Below are 20,955 nucleotides of genomic sequence, written 5' to 3'. Positions count from 1 at the left end.
ATCTTCTCTCACCCACATCTCTCACCCACATCTCTCACCCACATCTCTCTCCCACATCTCTCTCCCACATCTCTCTCACCCACATCTCTCTCCCATCTCTCCATCTCTCTCCCACATCTCTCTCCCGACATCTCTCACCCCACATCTCTCACCCACCTCTCTCCCCCACATCTCTCACCCACATCTCTCACCCACATCTCTCACCCACATCTCTCTCTCCCACATCTCTCTCCCACATCTCTCCCCACATCTCTCTCCCACATCTCTCACCAACATCTCCTCCTCCCACATCTCTCACCCACATCTCTCACCCACATCTCTCACCCACATCTCTCACCCACATCTCTCTCCCACATCTCTCACCCACATCTCTCACCCACATCTCTCTCCCACATCTTCTCACCCACATCTCTCTCCCACATCTCTCACCCACATCTCTCACCCACATCTCTCACCCACATCTCTCACCCACATCTCTCTCCCACATCTCTCTCCCACATCTCTCTCCCACATCTCTCACCCACATCTCTCACCCACATCTCTCACCCACACTCTCTCACTCTCTCCCCACATCTCTCTCCCACATCTCTCCCACATCTCTCTCCCACATCTCTCCCACATCTCTCTCCCACATCTCTCTCCCACATCTCCACCACTCTCTCCCCACATCTCTCACCCCATCTCCCACCCACATCTCTCACCCACATCTCTCACCCACATCTCTCACCCACATCTCTCTCCCACATCTCTCACCCACATCTCTCACCCACATCTCTCTCCCACATCTCTCACCCACATCTCTCACCCTCTCTCCACATCTCTCACCCACCCCCACTCTCTCCACCCAACATCTCTCACCCAACATCTCTCACCCACGTCTCTCACCCACATCTCTCACCCACATCTTCTCTCCCACATCTCTCACCCACATCTCTCACCCACATCTCTCTCCCACATCTCTCACCCACATCTCTCCCCACATCTCTCACCCACATTTTCTCCCCACATCTCTCTCCACATCTCTCTCCCACATCTCTCACCCACATCTCTCTCCCCACATCTCTCACCCACATCTCTCCCACATCTCTCACCCACATCTCTCACCCACATCTCTCACCCACATCTCTCTCCCACATCTCTCACCCACATCTTCACCCACATCTCTCCCACATCTCTCACCCACATTCTCTCCCACATCTCCTCTCCCACATCTCTCACCCACATCTCTCTCCCACATCTCTCTCCCACATCTCTCACCCACATCTCTCCCACATCTCTCACCCACATCTCTCTCCCACCCCACATCTCTCACCCACATCTCTCTCTCCCACATCTCTCACCCACATCTCTCTCCCACATCTCTCACCCACATCTCTCTCCCACATCTCTCTCCCACATCTCTCTCCCCCACATCTCTCTCCCACATCTCTCTCCCACATCCTCTCTCCCCACATCTCTCTCCCACATCTCTCACCCACATCTCTCACCCACATCTCTCTCCCACATCTCTCACCCACATCTCTCTCCCACATCTCTCACCCACATCTCTCACCCACATCTCTCTCCCACATCTCTCACCCCAACATCTCTCACCCACATCTCTCTCCCACATCTCTCTCCCACATCTCTCACCCACATCTCTCTCCCACATCTCTCACCCACATCTCTCTCCCACATCTCTCACCCACATCTCTCACCCACATCTCTCTCACATCTCTCTCCCACATCTCTCTCCCACATCTCTCACCCACATCTCTCTCCCACATCTCTCTCCCACATCTCTCACCCACATCTCTCTCCCACATCTCTCTCACATCTCTCTCCCACATCTCTCTCCCACATCTCTCACCCCACATCTCTCACCCACATCTCTCGCCCACATCTCTCACCCACATCTCTCTCCCACATCTCTCACCCACATCTCTCACCCACATCTCTCCTCCCACATCTCTCACCCAACATCTCTCACCCACATCTCTCTCCCACATCTCTCTCCCACATCTCTCACCCACATCTCTCTCCCACATCTCTCACCCACATCTCTCTCCCACATCTCTCACCCACATCTCTCACCCACATCTCTCTCACATCTCTCTCCCACATCTCTCTCCCACATCTCTCACCCACATCTCTCTCCCACATCTCTCTCCCACATCTCTCACCCACATCTCTCTCCCACATCTCTCACCCTCCACCACCACCATCACCACCACCACCATCACCACCACCATCACCACCATCACCACCATCACCACCACCACCATCACCACCACCATCACCACCACCACCACCACCATCACCACCACCACCATCACCACCATCACCACCATCACCATCACCACCACCACCATCACCACCATCACCACCATCACCACCACCACCATCACCACCACCACCACCATCACCACCACCACCACCATCACCACCACCACCATCACCACCACCATCACCACCACCACCATCACCACCACCATCACCACCATCACCACCACCACCACCATCATAACCACCATCACCATCACCACCATCATCACCATCACCACCTCCACCATCACCACCACCACCATCACCACCATCACCACCATCACCACCACCACCATCACCACCACCACCACCATCACCACCATCACCACCACCACCACCATCATAACCACCATCACCATCACCACCACCACCACCACCATCACCACCACCATCACCACCATCACCACCACCACCACACCCCCACCATCACCACCATCACCACCACCATCACCACCACCACCACCATCACCACCACCATCACCACCACCACCATCACCACCATCACCACCACCATCACCACCACCACCACAACCATCACCACCATCATCACCACCACCATCACCATCACCACCACCATCACCATCACCACCACCATCACCACCACCACCATCACCACCACCACCACCCCCCCCACCACCACCACCACCATCACCACCACCATCATCACCACCACCATCACCATCATCACCACCACCCCCCACCACCACCATCACCACCACCATCACCACCACCACCACCATCACCACCACCCCCCCACCACCACCATCACCCCCACCACCACCACCACCATCACCACCACCACCACCACCACCATCACCACCACCACCATCACCACCACCACCACCATCACCACCACCACCACCACCATCACCACCACCATCATCACCACCACCATCACCATCACCACCACCACCACCCCCACCACCACCCCCCCCACCACCACCATCACCACCACCATCACCACCACCATCACCATCACCACCACCACCATCACCACCACCACACCCCCACCACCACCACCCCCCCACTCCCTCCCCCAGGCCTCTGAGTTCCGCTCCGTGACTGAGCGGCTCTCCACGGCGGAGCTCCGCGAGCGCTCCGCCGTGGAGCGCTCGCGGAGCTCCGAGGCGTCGGCGTTGGCGCTGGGGGCCCGGGCCGAGGCCGCGGAGCTCCGCCAGGCGGCGCTCCAGGCGGAGCTGCGGCTCCACCAGCGGCAGATCCACGAGGCCCACGAGGAGCTGCAGGGGGCTCGAGACGGGGCACAGCAGGAGAAGGAGGCCAGCGGAAAGGTGGGGGGGTGGTGGTGGGGGGGTGGTGGTGGGGGGGTGGTGGTGGGGGGGTGGTGGTGGGGGGGTGGTGGTGGGGGGGGGGGGTGGTGGTGGGGGGGTTGGATGTTGTGGGTGGATGTTTTAGGTGGATGTTGTGGGTGTGGTGGGTGGGTGTTGTGGGTGGGTGTGGCGAGACACAGACACAGACAGAGACAGAGACATCGACACAGACAGAGACACAGACAGGGACAGAGACACAGTCAGAGACAGAGACAGAGACACAGACAGAGACAGAGAGACAGAGACACGGACAGAGACACAGACAGAGACAGAGACACAGACAGAGACACAGACACAGACAGAGACACAGACAGAGACAGAGACACAGACAGAGACACAGACAGAGACACAGACAGAGACACAGACACAGACAGAGACAGAGAGACAGACAGACAGAGACACAGTCAGAGACAGAGACACAGACAGAGATACAGACAGAGACAGAGACACAGACAGAGACACAGACAGAGACACAGACAGAGACAGAGACACAGACAGAGACACAGACAGAGACACAGACAGAGACAGAGATAGAGACACAGACAGAGACAGAGACACAGACAGAGACACAGACAGAGACACAGACAGAGACACAGACAGACACACAGACAGAGACATAGACATAGACATTGACAAAGACAGAGACATAGACGCAGACTGAGACACAGACACAGACAAAGACAGAGACAGAGACACAGACACAGACAGAGACAGAGACACAGACAGAGACACAGACAGAGACAGAGACACAGACAGAGACAGAGACACAGACAGAGACACAGACAGAGACACAGACAGAGACAGAGACACAGACAGAGACAGAGACAGAGACACAGACAGAGACAGAGACACAGACAGAGACACAGACAGAGACAGAGACACAGAAAGAGACACAGACAGAGACACAGACAGAGACACAGACAGAGACACAGACAGAGACAGAGACACAGACACAGACAGAGACACCGACACAGACACAGACACAGATAGAGAGAGGGACACAGACACAGACAGAGACACAGACACAGACAGATACACAGACAGAGACAGAGACACAGACACAGACAGAGACACAGACACAGACACAGACAGAGACACAGACAGAGACACAGACAGAGATACAGACAGAGACACAGACACAGACAGAGACAGAGACACAGACAGAGACACAGACAGAGACAGAGACAGAGACACAGACAGAGACACAGACAGAGACACAGACAGACACACAGACAGAGACATAGACATAGACACAGACAGAGACATAGACGCAGACTGAGACACAGACAGAGACACAGACAGAGACACAGACAGAGACAGAGACACAGACAGAGACAGAGACGGCTCACTTTGGGGTTTGCTGTGTAGACACTCATTACGATTCTCCCCGTGTCTCCTTGTCCTCGTGTCTCCTTGTCCCCGTGTCTCCTTATCCCCGTGTCTCCTTGTCCCCGTGTCTCCGTGTCTCCTTGTCCCCGTGTCTCCTTGTCCCCGTGTCTCCTTGTCCCCGTGTCTCCTTATCCCCGTGTCTCCTTGTCCCCGTGTCTCCGTGTCTCCTTGTCCCCGTGTCTCCTTGTCCCCGTGTCTCCTTGTCCCCGTGTCTCCTTGTCCCCGTGTCTCCTTGTCCCCGTGTCTCCGTGTCTCCTTGTCCCCGTGTCTCCTTGTCCCCGTGTCTCCTTGTCCCCGTATCTCCGTGTCTCCTTGTCCCCGTGTCTCCTTGTCCCCGTGTCTCCTTGTCCCCGTGTCTCCGTGTCTCCTTGTCTCTGTGTCTCCCCGTGTCCCCGTGTCTCCGTGTCTCCTTGTCTCCGTGTCTCCTTGTCTCCGTGTCCCCGTGTCTCCTTGTCCCCGTGTCTCCGTGTCTCCTTGTCCCCGTGTCTCCGTGTCTCCTCGTCCCCGTGTCTCCCTGTTCCCCGTGTCTCCGTGTCTCCGTGTCTCCGTGTCTCCGTGTCTCCTTGTCTCCGTGTCCCCGTGTCTCCTTGTCCCCGTGTCTCCGTGTCTCCTCGTCCCCGTGTCTCCTTGTCCCCGTGTCCCCGTGTCTCCGTGTCTCCCTGTTCTCCGTGTCTCCTTGTCCCCGTGTCTTCTTGTCCCTGTGTCTCCGTGTCTCCTTGTCTCCCTGTTCTCCGTGTCTCCTTGTCCCCGTGTCTTCTTGTCCCCGTGTCTCCGTGTCTCCTTGTCCCCGTGTCTCCTTGTCCCCGTGTCTCCTTGTCCCCGTGTCTCCGTGTCTCCTTGTCTCTGTGTCTCCCCGTGTCCCCGTGTCTCCGTGTCTCCTTGTCTCCGTGTCTCCTTGTCTCCGTGTCCCCGTGTCTCCTTGTCCCCGTGTCTCCGTGTCTCCTTGTCCCCGTGTCTCCCTGTTCCCCGTGTCTCCGTGTCTCCGTGTCTCCGTGTCTCCTTGTCTCCGTGTCCCCGTGTCTCCTTGTCCCCGTGTCTCCGTGTCTCCTCGTCCCCGTGTCTCCTTGTCCCCGTGTCCCCGTGTCTCCGTGTCTCCTTGTCTCCCTGTTCTCCGTGTCTCCTTGTCCCCGTGTCTTCTTGTCCCTGTGTCTCCGTGTCTCCTTGTCTCCCTGTTCTCCGTGTCTCCTTGTCCCCGTGTCTTCTTGTCCCCGTGTCTCCGTGTCTCCTTGCCCCCGTGTCTCCTTGTCCCCGTGTCTCCTTGTCCCCGTGTCTCCTCGTCCCCGTGTCTCCTTGTCCCCATGTCTCCTTGTCCCCGTGTCTTCTCGTCCCCGTGTTTCCTTGTCCCCGTGTCTCCGTGTCTCCGTGTCCCCGTGTCCCCGTGTCTTCTTGTCCCCGTGTCTCCGTGTCTCCTTGTCCCCGTGTCCCCGTGTCTCCGTGTCTCCTTGTCTCCCTGTTCTCCGTGTCTCCGTGTCTCCTTGTCCCCGTGTCTCCTTGTCCCCGTGTCTCCGTGTCTCCGTGTCCCCGTGTCTCCTTGTCCCCGTGTCTCCGTGTCCCCGTGTCTCCTTGTCTCCATTACTCCCTGTTCCCCGTGTCCCCGTGTCTCCGTGTCTCCTTGTCCTCGTGTCTCCTTGTCTCCTCGTCCCCGTGTATCCTCGTCCCCGTGTCTCCTTGTCCCCGTGTCCCCGTGTCTCCGTGTCTCCTTGTCTCCTTGTCCCCGTGTCTCCTTGTCCCCGTGTCTCCTTGTCCCCGTGTCTCCCTGTCTCCTCGTCCCCGTGTCTCCTCGTCCCCGTGTCTCCGTGTCTCCGTGTCTCCTTGTCTCCTTGTCCCCGTGTCCCCCTGTTCCCCGTGTCTTCTTGTCCCCGTGTCTACGTGTCTCCTTCTCCCCGTGTCTCCGTGTCTCCTTGTCCCCGTTACTCCCCGTGTCCCCCTGTTCCCTGTGTCTCCGTGTCTCCCCGTGTCTCCTTGTCTCCGTGTCTCCGTGTCTCCACCCAGACGCTGCTGGAGCTGCAGAGACAGAATGCCGATCTGAGGAGACAGAACGCGGAGCTGATCGCTCGCTTGGACACAGAGCAGACGGAGGCTGAGGGTGGGACAGCGTGTCTCTGTGTCTCTGTGTCTCTGTCTCTGTGTGTGTCTCTGTGTCTCTGTGTCTCTGTCTCTGTGTCTCTGTGTCTCTGTCTCTGTCTCTGTGTCTCTGTCTCTGTGTCTCTGTCTCTGTGTCTCTGTGTATCTGTGTCTGTGTTTCTGTGTCTCTGTCTCTGTGTCTCTGTCTCTGTGTCTCTGTCTCTGTGTCTCTGTGTCTGTGTCTCTGTGTGTCTGTGTCTCTGTCTCTGTGTCTCTGTCTCTGTGTCTCTGTGTCTCTGTGTCTCTGTGTGTCTCTGTCTCTGTGTCTCTGTCTCTCTGTCTCTGTGTCTCTGTCTCGGTGTCTCTGTCTCTGTGTCTCTGTGTCTCTGTGTGTGTGTCTCTGTGTCTGTCTCTGTGTGTCTGTGTCTCTGTGTCTGTCTCTGTGTGTCTCTGTGTCTCTGTGTCTGTGTCTCTGTGTCTCTCTGTCTCTGTGTCTCTGTGTCTGTCTCTGTGTCTCTGTCTCTGTGTCTCTGTGTCTCTGTGTCTCTGTCTCTGTGTCTCTGTCTCTCTGTGTCTGTCTCTGTGTCTCTGTCTCGGTGTCTCGGTGTCTCTGTGTCTCTGTGTCTCTGTCTCTGTGTCTCTGTCTCTGTGTCTCTGTCTCTGTGTCTCTGTCTCTGTGTCTCTGTGTCTCTGTCTCGGTGTCTCTGTCTCTGTGTCTCTGTGTCTCTGTCTCGGTGTCTCTGTCTCTGTGTGTCTGTGTCTGCGTGTCTCTGTCTCTGTGTCTCTGTGTCTCTGTGTCTCTGTCTCTGTGTCTCTGTGTCTCTGTGTCTCTGTCTCTGTGTCTCTGTGTCTCTGTCTCTGTGTCTCTGTCTCTGTGGGTGTCTCTGTCTCTGTGGGTGTCTCTGTGTCTGTCTCTGTGTCTCTGTGTGTGTCTCTGTCTCTGTCTCTGTGTCTCTGTCTCTGTGTCTCTGTCTCTGTGGGTGTCTCTGTCTCTGTGTGTGTCTCTGTGTGTGTCTCTGTGGGTGTCTCTGTCTGTGGGTGTCTCTGTCTCTCTGGGTGTCTCTGTCTCTGTGGGTGTCTCTGTCTCTGTGGGTGTCTCTGTGGGTGTCTCTGTCTCTGTGTGTGTGTCTGTGTGTGTCTCTGTCTCTGTGGGTGTCTCTGTGGGTGTCTCTGTGGGTGTCTCTGTCTCTGTGGGTGTCTCTGTGGGTATCTCTGTGGGTGTCTCTGTCTCTGTGGGTGTCTCTGTGGGTGTCTCTGTGGGTGTCTCTGTCTCTGTGGGTGTCTCTGTGGGTGTCTCTGTGGGTGTCTCTGTCTCTGTCTCTGTCTCTGTGGCTGTCTCTGTCTCTGTGTGTGTCTCTGTGGGTGTCTCTGTCTCTGTGGGTGTCTGTCTCTTTGGGCGTCTCTGTCTCTGTCTCTGTGTGTGTCTCTGTGGGTGTCTCTGTCTCTGTGGATGTCTCTGTGGGTGTCTCTGTGTGAGTCTCAGTGGGTGTCTCTGTGGGTGTCTCTGTCTCTGTGTGTGTGTCTCTGTGGGTGTCTCTGTCTCTGTGGGTGTCTCTGTCTCTGTGTGAGTCTCTGTGGGTGTCTCTGTGGGTGTCTCTGTCTCTGTGTGTGTCTCTGTGGGTGTCTCTGTGTGTGTCTCTGTGGGTGTCTCTGTCTCTGTGGGTGTCTCTGTGGGTGTCTCTGTGTGTGTCTCTGTCTCTGTGGGTGTCTGTCTCTGTGTGTGTTTCTGTGGGTGTCTCTGTTTCTGTGGATGTCTCTGTGTCTGTGGGTGTCTCTGTCTCTGTGGGTGTCTCTGTCTCTGTGGGTGTCGCTGTGGGTGTCTCTGTGGGTGTCTGTCTCTGTGTGTGTCTCTGTGGGTGTCTCTGTTTCTGTGGGTGTCTCTATCTCTGTGGGTGTCTCTGTGGGTGTCTCTGTCTCTGTGGGTGTCTCTGTGTGTGTCTCTGTGGGTGTCTCTGTGGGTGTCTTTGTGTGTGTCTCTGTTTCTGTCTCTGTGGGTGTCTCTGTGGGTGTCTCTGTTGGTGTCTCTGTGGGTGTCTCTGTGGGTGTCTGTCTGTGGGTCTCTGTGTGGTGAGTCTATGGGTCTCACACAGACACACACACATACACACACACAGACACACACTCGCAGACACACACATCACACACACACCCAGACACACACACACTACCAACAACAACAACCGCCATTCGGTGACGTCACCACGACGCTTGTGCCAGGCTATGTGCACCTTGAGGCCACGTGAAGTGTCGAACGCCCGCCGGCAGGAGGTCACTGGGCAGACCCAGGTGCCACGGGTCGACTGACTGAGATGAGTGGCTGATGCACCACCTGTGCCCCCTACTGTGCCAACCTGCTGAGTTTTAGCCACCCGGCGCTCCGCTCGTTGTTGTGAGCGTCGCTCCTCCGCCCTCCGTTGTTGTTGGAGGGCGACTGCCTCCAACTGCCCAGTAGCATCCTTCACGAGCCTCCTCCACAGAGGCCGATCTTGACACCGCTGGTACCGGTCATCGGCACACACACACAGACACACACAGACACACGGTGTCTCCCCGTGTCTCCCCGTGTCTCCCCGTGTCTCCCTGTGTCTCCCCCCGTGTCTCCCCGTGTCTCCCCGTGTCTCCCCGTGTCTCCCCGTGTCTCCCCGCGTCTCCCCGCGTCTCTCCCCGTGTCTCCCCGTGTCTCCCCGTGTCTCCCCGCATCTCCCCCCGTGTCTCCCCGCGTCTCCCCCCGTGTCTCCCCGTGTCTCCCCGCGTCTCCCCCCGTGTCTCCCCCCGTGTCTCTCCCCGTGTCTCCCCAGAGCGTCTACGAGCAGAGCGCCGTTCCCTGGAGGACGTCTTGCAGGAAGAACGTTCCAGGCACCAGACCCTGCTGCAGGAGCAGGCAAGCCTCGAGTCCAGATGCGACCACCTGCTACAGCAGCTACAGCAGCAGGATGGAGACACGGCCAAGGTCAGATGCCGCCTCTTGATTTTTGAAGCATCGGTGTCTCCCCGTGTCTCCCCGCGTCTCTCCCCGCGTCTCCCCCCGTGTCTCCCCGTGTCTCCCCGTGTCTCTCCGTGTCTCCCCGTGTCTCCCCGTGTCTCCCCGTGTCTCTGCATGTCCCCGTGTCTCCCCGTGTCTCCCCGTGTCTCCCCGTGTCTCCCCGTGTCTCTGCATGTCCCCGTACCTCCCCGTGTCTCTCCGTGTCTCCCCGTGTCTCCCCGTGTCTCTCCCTGTCTCTCCATGTCCCCGTGTCTCCCCGTGTCTCTCCATGTCCCCGTGTCTCTCCATGTCTCTCCATGTCCCCGTGTCCCCGTGTATCTCCATGTCCCCGTGTCTCCCCGTGTCTCTCCATGTCCCGTGTCTCTCCATGTCCCCGTGTCTCCCCGTGTCTCCCCGTGTCTCTCCGTGTCTCCCCGTGTCTCCCCGTGTCTCTCCATGTCCCCGTGTCTCCCCGTGTCTCCCCGTGTCTCTCAATGTCCCCGTGTCTCCCCGTGTCTCTCCGTGTCTCCCCGTGTCTCGGTGAACTCTGGACGTTGATGATGTTGATGATGATGTTGATGATGATGTTGTTGATGTAGATGATGATGATGTAGATTATGATGTTGATGATGTTTATGATGATGTTGATGATGATGTTGATGATGATGTTGATGATGTTGCTGATGATGATGATGTTGATGATGATGATGATGTAGATGATGATGATGTAGATTATGATGATGATGATGTAGATGATGATGATGTTGATGATGATGATGATGTTGCTGATGATGCTGCTGCTGATGATGATGCTGCTGCTGATGATGCTGATGCTGCTGCTGATGATGATGTTGATGATGATGCTGATGCTGCTGCTGATGATGATGTTGATGATGATGATGCTGATGCTGCTGCTGATGATGATGATGCTGATGATGATAATTTTTGCAGCCCGAGTCTGCCTATGGGTCTCTCCGAAGCTCGGACATTGGAGACAGCGATACTCTGTCTCAAGACATGGAGGTAACCTGTCCCCGTGTCCCCGTGTCTCCGTGTCTCCGTGTCTCCGTGTGTCTCCATGTCTGTCTGTCACCGTGTCCCCTTGTCTCCCTGTCTGTCTGTCCCCCTGTCTCCCTGTCCCCGTGTCCCCGTGTCTCCGTGTCTCCGTGTGTCTCCATGTCTGTCTGTCCCCCTGTCTCCCTGTCCCCGTGTCTCCGTGTGTCTCCATGTCTGTCTGTCCCTCTGTCCCCGTGTCCCCGTGTCCCCGTGTCTCCGTGTGTCTCCATGTCTGTCTGTCCCCCTGTCTCCCTGTCCCCGTGTCTCCGTGTGTATCCATGTCTGTCTGTCCCCGTGTCCCCGTGTCCCCGTGTCTCCGTGTGTCTCCATGTCTGTCTGTCCCCCTGTCTCCCTGTCCCCGTGTCTCCGTGTGTCTCCATGTCTGTCTGTCCCCGTGTCCCCGTGTCTCCGTGTGTCTCCATGTCTATCTGTCCCCCTGTCCCCGTGTCTCCGTGTCTCCGTGTGTCTCCATGTCTGTCTGTCCCCGTGTCCCCGTGTCTCCGTGTGTCTCCATGTCTGTCTGTCCCCCTGTCTCCCTGTCCCCGTGTCCCCGTGTCTCCGTGTGTCTCCATGTCTGTCTGTCCCCCTGTCTCCCTGTCCCCGTGTCCCCGTGTCTCCGTGTGTCTCCATGTCTGTCTGTCCCCCTGTCTCCCTGTCCCCGTGTCCCCGTGTCTCCGTGTGTCTCCATGTCTGTCTGTCCCCCTGTCCCCGTGTCCCCGTGTCTCCGTGTGTCTCCATGTCTGCCTGTCCCCCTGTTCCCGTGTCTCCGTGTGTCTCCATGTCTGTCTGTCCCCCTGTCTCTCTGTGCCTGTGTCTCCGTGTGTCTCCATGTCTGTCTCCCTGTCCCCGTGTCCCCGTGTCTCAGTGTGTCTCGATGTCTGTCTGTCCCCCTGTCTCCCTGTCCCCGTGTCTCCGTGTGTCTCCATGTCTGTCTGTCCCCCTGTCCCCGTGTCTCCGTGTCTCCGTGTGTCTCCATGTCTGTCTGTCCCCGTATCCCCGTGTCTCCGTGTGTCTCCGTGTGTCTCCATGTCTGTCTGTCCACCTGTCTCCCTGTCCCCGTGTCCCCGTGTCTCCGTGTGTCTCCATGTCTGTCTGTCCCCCTGTCTCCCTGTCCCCGTGTCCCCGTGTCTCCGTGTGTCTCCATGTCTGCCTGTCCCCCTGTCCCCGTGTCCCCGTGTCTCCGTGTGTCTCCATGTCTGTCTGTCCCCCTGTCTCTCTGTGCCTGTGTCTCCGTGTGTCTCCATGTCTGTCTGTCCCCGTGTCCCCGTGTCTCCGTGTGTCTCCATGTCTATCTGTCCCCCTGTCTCCCTGTCCCCGTGTCTCCGTGTGTCTCCATGTCTGTCTGTCCCCCTGTCTCCCTGTCCCCGTGTCTCCGTGTGTCTCCATGTCTGTCTGTCCCCGTGTCCCCGTGTCCCCGTGTCTCCGTGTGTCTCCATGTCTGTCTGTCCCCCTGTCTCCCTGTCCCCGTGTCCCCGTGTCTCCGTGTGTCTCCATGTCTGTCTGTCCCCGTGTCCCCGTGTCCCCGTGTCTCCGTGTGTCTCCATGTCTGTCTGTCCCCCTGTCTCCCTGTCCCCGTGTCCCCGTGTCTCCGTGTGTTTCCATGTCTGTCTGTCCCCCTGTTTCCCTGTCCCCGTGTCTCCGTGTCTCCGTGTGTCTCCATGTCTGTCTGTCCCCGTGTCCCCGTGTCTCCGTGTCTCCGTGTGTCTCCATGTCTGTCTGTCCCTCTGTCTCCCTGTCCCCGTGTCCCCGTGTGTCTCCATGTCTGTCTGTCCCCCTGTCCCCGTGTCTCCGTGTCTCCGTGTGTCTCCATGTCTGTCTGTCCCCGTGTCCCCGTGTCTCCGTGTCTCCGTGTGTCTCCATGTCTCTCTGTCCCCCTGTATCCCTGTCCCCGTGTCCCCATGTCTCCGTGTGTCTCCATGTCTGTCTGTCCCCCTGTCTCCCTGTCCCCGTGTCCCCGTGTCTCCGTGTGTCTCCATGTCTGTCTGTCCCCCTGTCTCCCTGTCCCCGTGTCCCCGTGTCTCCGTGTGTCTCCATGTCTGTCTGTCCCCCTGTCTCCCTGTCCCCGTGTCTCCGTGTGTCTCCATGTCTGTCTGTCCCCCTGTCTCCCTGTCCCCGTGTCCCCGTGTCTCCGTGTGTCTCCATGTCTGTCTGTCCCCCTGTCTCCCTGTGCCTGTGTCTCCGTGTCTGTCTGTCGCCTGTGTCCCTGTCTCCGTGTGTCCCAGTGCGTCTCCGTGTGTCTCCGTGTGTCTCCGTGTGTCTCTGTGTGTCTCTGTGTGTCTCTGCGGGTCTCTACGTGTCTCTGTGTGTCTCTGTGTGTCTCTGTGGGTCTCTATGTGTCTCTACCTGCCTCTGTGTCTCTCTGTGAGTCTCTGTGTGTGTCTCTGTGAGTCTCTGTGTGTGTCTCTGTGAGTCTCTGTGTGTCTCCGTGTGTCTCTGTGAGTCTCTGTGTGTGTCTCTGTGTGTCTCTGTGTGTCTCCGTGTGTCTCTGTGAGTCTCTCTGTATGTTTCTGCGTGTCTCTGCGTGTGTCTGTGTGTCTCTGTGTGTCTCCGTGTGTCTCTGTGTGTCTCTGTGTGTCTCCGTGTGTCTCTGTGTGTCTCCGTGTGTCTCTGTGTGTCTCTGTGTGTCTCCGTGTGTCTCTGTGTGTCTCTGTGTGTCTCCGTGTGTCTCTGTGTGTCTCCGTGTGTCTCTGTGTGTCTCCGTGTGTCTCTGTGTGTCTGTGTGTCTCTGTGTGTCTCTGTGTGTCTCCGTGTGTCTCTGTGTGTCTCTGTGTGTCTCCGTGTGTCTCTGTGTGTCTCCGTGTGTCTCTGCGTGTGTCTGTGTGTCTCTGTGTCTCTGCGTGTCTCTGTGTGTCTCTGTGTCTCTGCGTGTCTCTGTGAGTCTCTGTGTGTCTCTGTGTGTCTCTGCGTGTCTCTACCTGTCTCTGTGTGTATCTGTGTGTCTCTACCTGTCTCTGTGTGTGTCTGTGTGTCTCTGTGTGTCTCTGTGTGTGTCTGTGTGTCTCTGTGTGTCTCTACCTGTCTCTGTGAGTCTCTGTGTGTCTCTGTGTGTCTCTGTGTGTCTCTGCGTGTCTCTACCTGTATCTGTGTATCTCTGTGTGTCTCTACCTGTCTCTGTGTGTGTCTGTGTGTATCTGTGTGTCTCTGTGTGTGTCTGTGTGTCTCTGTGTGTCTCTACCTGTCTCTGTGTGTATCTGTGTGTCTCTACCTGTCTCTGTGTGTGTCTGTGTGTCTCTGTGTGTCTCTGTGTGTGTCTGTGTGTCTCTGTATGTCTCTACCTGTCTCTGTGTGTATCTGTGTGTCTCTACCTCTCTCTGTGTGTCTCTGTGTGTCTCTACCTATCTCTGTGTATCTCTGTGTGTCTCTACCTATCTCTGTGTGTCTTTGTGTGTCTCTACCTGTCTCTGTGTGTGTCTGTGTGTCTCTGTGTGTCTCTACCTGTGTCTGTGTGTCTCTGTGTGTCTCTACCTGTCTCTGTGTGTCTCTGTGTGTCTCTACCTGTCTCTGTGTGTCTCTGTGTGTCTCTACCTGTCTCTGTGTGTCTCTGTGTGTCTCCACGTGTCTCTGTGTGTCTCTGTGTGTCTCCACGTGTCTCACCGTGTCTCCACGCAGGACGTGTGTGGAGACACGGTGTCTTCCCCGCTGCTGTTGTCTCTGCGTCTCCGTGTCTCACCGTGTCTCACCGTGTCTCACTGTGTCTCACCGTGTCTCCACCGTGTCTCCACGTGTCTCTACCTGTCTCCACGTGTCTCTGTGTCTCGCCGTGTCTCTGTGTGTCTCCACGTGTCTCCGCGCAGGACGTGTGTGGAGACACGGTGTCTTCCCCCCTGCTGCTGTCTCTGCGTCTCCGTGTCTCTCTGTGTGTCTCTGTGTGTCTCTGTGTGTCTCTACCTGTCTCTGTGTGTCTCTGTGTGTCTCTACCTGTCTCTGTGTGTCTCCGTGTGTCTCTACCTGTCTCTGTGTGTCTCCGTGTCTCTACCTGTCTCCACGTGTCTCTGTGTCTCCACGTGTTTCCACGTGTCTCCACGCAGGACGTGTGTGGAGACACGGTGTCTTCCCCGCTGCTGCTGTCTCTGCGTCTCCACGTGTCTCCACGTGTCTCTGTGGGTCTCTGTGTGTCTCTGTGTGCCTCCACGTGTCTCTGTGTGCCTCTGTGTGTGTCTCTGTGTGTCTTTGTGTGTCTCACCGTGTCTCCACGTGTCTCTGGGTCTCTGTGTGTCTCTGTGTGTCTGTGTGTGTCTCTGTGTCTCTGTGTGTGTCTCTGTGTGTCTCTGTGTGTGTCTCTGTGTGAGTCTCTCCACGTGTCTCTGTGTGTGTCTCTGTGTGAGTCTCTCCACGTGTCTCTGTGTGTCTCCACGTGTCTCTGTGTGTCTCATCGTGCCTCACCGTGTCTCACCGTGTCTCCACGTGTCTCTACCTGTCTCTGTGGGTCTCTGTGTGTCTCTGTGTGTCTCCACGTGTCTCTGTGTGCCTCTGTGTGTCTCTCTGTTTGTCTTTGTGTGTCTCACCGTGTTTCCACGTGTCTCTGTGGGTCTCTGTGTGTCTCTGTGTGTGTCTCTGTGTGTCTGTGTGTGTCTCTGTGTCTCTGTGTGTGTCTCTGTGTGTGTCTCTGTGTGTGTCTCTGTGTGAGTCTCTCCATGTGTCTCTGTGTGTGTCTCTGTGTGAGTCTCTCCACGTGTCTCTGTGTGTCTCCACGTGTCTCTGTGTGTCTCATCGTGTCTCACCGTGTCTCACCGTGTCTCCACGTGTCTCTACCTGTCTCTGTGTGTCTCTGTGTGTCTCTGTGTCTCCGTGTGTCTCCACGTGTCTCCACGTGTCTCACCGTGTCTCACCGTGTCTCCGCGCAGGACGTGTGTGGAGACACGGTGTCTTCCCCGCTGCTGCTGTCCCTGTGTCTCCGTGTCTCCACGTGTCTCTGTGTGCCTCTGTGTGTCTCTGTGTGTCTCTACCTGTCTCTGTGTGTCTCTGTGTGTCTCTGTGTCTCTGTGTGTCTCCACGTGTCTCACCGTGTCTCACCGTGTCTCTGTGTGTCTCCACGTGTCTCACCGTGTCTCCACGTGTCTCCGTGTGTCTCCGCGCAGGACGTGTGTGGAGACACGGTGTCTTCACAGCTGCTGCTGTCTCTGCGTCTCCGTGTCTCTCCATGTCTCTGTGTGTCTCCACGTGTCTCTACCTGTCTCTGTGTGTCTATGTGTGTCTCTGTGTCTCTGTGTGTCTCCACGTGTCTCACCGTGTCTCCACGTGTCTCACTGTGTCTCCGTGCAGGACGTGTGTGGAGACACGGTGTCTTCACAGCTGCTGCTGTCTCTGCGTCTCCGTGTCTCCACGTGTCTCTGTGTGTCTCTGTGTGTCTCTGTGTGTCTCTGTGTGTCTCCGTGTCTCTGTGTCTCTGTGTGCCTCCACGTGGCTCCACGTGTCTCTGTGGGTCCCTGTGTGTCTCTGTGTGTCTCTGTGTGTCTCTACCTGTCTCTATATGTCTCTGCGTCTCCGTGTCTCTGTGTGTCTCTGTGTGTCTCTGTGTGTCTCCGTGTCTCTGTGTGTCTCCACGTGTCTCTGTGGGTCTCTGTGTGTCTCTGTGTGTCTCCACGTGTCTCACCGTGTCTCACCGTGTCTCTGTGCAGGACGTGTGTGGAGACACGGTGTCTTCACAGCTGCTGCTGTCTCTGCGTCTCCGTGTCTTTCCGTGTCTCTGTGTGTCTCTGTGTGTCTCTGTGTGTTTCTGTGTGTCTCCACGTGTCTCCACGTGTCTCTGTTTGTCTCTGTGTGTCTGTACCTGTCTCTGTGTGTCTCTACCTGTCTCTGTGTGTCTCTGTGTGTCTCTGTGTGTCTCTACCTGTCTCTGTGTGTCTCTGTTTGTCTCTACCTGTCTCTATGTGTCTCTGTGTGTCTCACCATGTCTCCACGTGTCTCTGTGTGTCTCCACGTGTCTCCACGTGTCTCCACGCTGGACGTGTGTGGAGACACGGTGTCTTCCCCGCTGCTGCTGTCTCTGCGTCTCCGTGTCTCCACGTGTCTCTGTGGGTCTCTGTGTGACTCTGTGTGTCTCCACGTGTCTCTGTGTGCCTCTGTGTGTGTCTCTGTGTGTCTCCACGTGTCTCTGTGTGCCTCTGTGCGTGTCTCTGTGTGTCTTTGTGTGTTTCACCGTGTCTCCACGTGTCTCTGTGGGTCTCTGTGTGTCTCTGTGTGTCTGTGTGTGTCTCTGTGTCTCTGTGTGTGTCTGTGTGTGTCTCTGTGTGTCTCTGTGTGTGTCTCTTTGTGAGTCTCTCCACGTGTCTCTGTGTGTGTCTCTGTGTGAGTCTCTCCACGTGTCTCTGTGTGTCTCCACGTGTCTCTGTGTGTCTCATCGTGTCTCACCGTGTCTCACCGTGTCTCACCGTGTCTCACCGTGTCTCCGCGCAGGACGTGTGTGGAGACACGGTGTCTTCCCCGCTGCTGTTGTCTCTGCGTCTCCGTGTCTCCACGTGTCTCTGTGTGCCTCTGTGTGTCTCTGTGTGTCTCTGTGTGTTTCTGTCTCTGTGTGTTTCTGTGTGTCTCTGTGTGTCTCCGTGTCTCTGTTTGCCTCCACGTGGCTCCACGTGTCTCTGTGGGTCCCTGTGTGTCTCTGTGTGTCTCTGTATATCTCTACCTGTCTCTGTATGTCTCTGCGTCTCCGTGTCTCTGTGTGTCTCTGTGTGTCTCTGTGTGTCTCCGTGTCTCTTTGTGTCTCCACGTGTCACTGTGGGTCTCTGTGTGTCTCTGTGTGTCTCTGCGTGTCTCACCGTGTCTCACTGTGTCTGCGTGTGTCTCCACGTGTCTCACCGTGTCTCACCGTGTCTCCGCGCAGGACGTGTGTGGAGACACGGTGTCTTCACAGCTGCTGCTGTCTCTGCGTCTCCGTGTCTCTCCGTGTCTCTGTGTGTCTCTGTGTGTCTCTGTGTGTCTCCGTGTCTCTGTGTGCCTCCACGTGGCTCCACGTGTCTCTGTGGGTCCCTGTGTGTCTCTGTGTGTCTCTACCTGTCTCTGTATGTCTCTGCGTCTCCGTGTCTCTGTGTGTCTCTGTGTGTCTCTTTGTGAGTCTCTCCACGTGTCTCTGTGTGTGTCTCTGTGTGAGTCTCTCCACGTGTCTCTGTGTGTCTCTACGTGTCTCTGTGTGTCTCATCGTGTCTCACCGTGTCTCACCGTGTCTCCACGTGTCTCTCCGTGTCTCTGTGTGTCTCCACGTGTCTCACCGTGTCTCACCGTGTCTCCACGCAGGACGTGTGTGGAGACACGGTGTCTTCACAGCTGCTGCTGTCTCTGCATCTCCGTGTCTCTCCGTGTCTCTGTGTGTCTCCACGTGTCTCTACCTGTCTCTGTGTGTCTCTGTGTGTCTCTGTGTGTCTCCACGTTTCTCACCGTGTCTCACCGTGTCTCACCGTGTCTCACCGTGTCTCCGTGCAGGACGTGTGTGGAGACACGGTGTCTTCACAGCTGCTGCTGTATCTGCGTCTCCGTGTCTCTCCGTGTCTCTGTGTGTCTCTGTGTGTCTCTACCTGTCTCTGTGTGTCTCTGTGTGTCTCTGTGTCTCTGTGTGTCTCTGTGTGTCTCTGTGTGTCTCACCGTGTCTCCGTGTGTCTCCACGCAGGACGTGTGTGGAGACACGGTGTCTTCACAGCTGCTGCTGTCTCTGCGTCTCCGTGTCCGCGCGCTGGAGGAGCAGCTGAGACACCACTCGCTCGGAGACACGGGAGGGGCAATCCTCGCGATGGTGCTCACCGCCAACACCAACACCAATACCACTGTCACTACTACTAGTATCACTATCACTACTACTAGTATCACTATCACTACTAGTAGTATCAATATCACTACTACTAGTATCACTATCACTACTAGTAGTATCACTATCACCGCCAACACCAACACCAATACCACAGTCACTACTACTACTACTAGTATCACTATCACTACTAGTATCACTATCACTACTATCACTACACTATCACCGCCAACACCAACACCAATACCACTGTCACCACTACTACTAGTATCACCACTACTAGTATCACTATCACTACTATCACTACACTATCACCGCCAACACCAACACCAATACCACAGTCACTACTACTATCACTAGTATCACTATCACTACTAGTAGTATCACTATCACCGCCAACACCAACACCAATACCACAGTCACTACTACTACTACTAGTATCACTATCACTACTAGTAGTATCACTATCACCGCCAACACCAACACCAATACCACAGTCACTACTACTACTACTAGTATCACTATCACTACTAGTAGTATCACTATCACCGCCAACACCAACACCAATACCACAGTCACTACTACTAGTATCACTATCACTACTAGTATCACTATCACTACTATCACTACACTATCACTACTATCACTACACTATCACCGCCAACACCAACACCAATACCACTGTCACTACTACTACTAGTATCACTATCACTACTAGTATCACTACCACTATCACTACACTATCACCGCCAACACCAACACCAATACCACTGTCACCACTACTACTAGTATCACCACTACTAGTATCACTATCACTACTATCACTACACTATCACCGCCAACACCAACACCAATACTACTGTCACCACTACTACTATCACTATCACTACTATCACTACACTATCACCGCCAACACCAACACCAATACCACTGTCACCACTACTAGTATCACTATCACTACTATCACTACTACTAGTATCACTATCACTACTAATACTACCACTATCACTACACTACTATCACTACTAGTATCACTATCACTACTAGTACTACACTATCACCGCCAACACCAATACCACTGTCACTACTACTAGTATCACTATCACTACTATCACTACACTATCACCGCCAACACCAACACCAATACCACTGTCACTACTACTACTAGTATCACTATCACTACTACTAGTATCACTATCACTACTAGTATCACTATCACTACTATCACTACACTATCACTGCCAACACCAACACCAATACCACTGTCACTATCACTAGTATCACTATCACTACTACTAGTATCACTATCACTACACTATCACCGCCAACACCAACACCAATACCACTGTCACTATCACTACTATCACTACTAGTATCACTACTACTAGTATCACGATCACTACTACTAGTATCACTATCACTACAATATCACCGCCAACACCAACACCAATACCACTGTCACCACTACTAGTATCACTATCACTACTATCACTACACTATCACCGCCAACACCAACACCAACACCACTGTCACTATCACTACTATCACTAGTACTAGTATCACTATAACTACTATCACTACACTATCACCGCCAACATTAACACCAACACCAATACCACTGTCACTACTACTAGTATCACTACTATCACTACACTATCACCGCCAACACCAATACCACTGTCACTACTACTACTAGTTTCACTATCACTACTATCACTATCACTACTAGTATCACTATCACTACTAGTATCACTATCACTATTATCACTACACTATCACCGCCAACACCAACACCAATACCACTGTCACCACTACTAGTATCACTATCACTACTAGTATCACTACTACTAGTATCACTATCACTACACTATCACCGCCAACACCAACACCAATACCACTGTCACCACTACTAGTATCACTACTACTATCACTACTACTAGTATCACTATCACTACTAGTACTACCACTATCACTACACTACTATCACTACTAGTATCACTATCACTACTATCACTACACTATCACTGCCAACACCAACACCAATACCACTGTCACTATCACTAGTATCACTATCACTACTACTAGTATCACTATCACTAGTATCACTATCACTACTA

General features: G+C 55.1%; 1 long non-coding RNA gene across 1 annotated transcript; it reads left to right on the top strand.

Annotated features, from left to right (window-relative positions):
* Positions 1-9,995: 9,995 nt before the first annotated feature.
* On the top strand, positions 9,996-16,277 carry LOC142907458 (uncharacterized). The gene is made up of 3 exons (XR_012931015.1): positions 9,996-10,035; positions 10,999-11,070; positions 16,182-16,277. It is a non-coding gene; the product is annotated as an uncharacterized LOC142907458 (long non-coding RNA).
* Positions 16,278-20,955: the final 4,678 nt, after the last annotated feature.

Source organism: Petromyzon marinus, chromosome 79 (genome assembly GCF_048934315.1).
Source record: "Petromyzon marinus isolate PM22_M1 ecotype Great Lakes invasive population chromosome 79, UKy_Petmar_22M1.pri1.0, whole genome shotgun sequence".
NCBI lineage: Eukaryota > Metazoa > Chordata > Hyperoartia > Petromyzontiformes > Petromyzontidae > Petromyzon > Petromyzon marinus.
The sequence above is the reverse complement of the archived record's forward strand: the minus strand, read 5'-3'. Positions and strand labels throughout refer to the sequence as shown.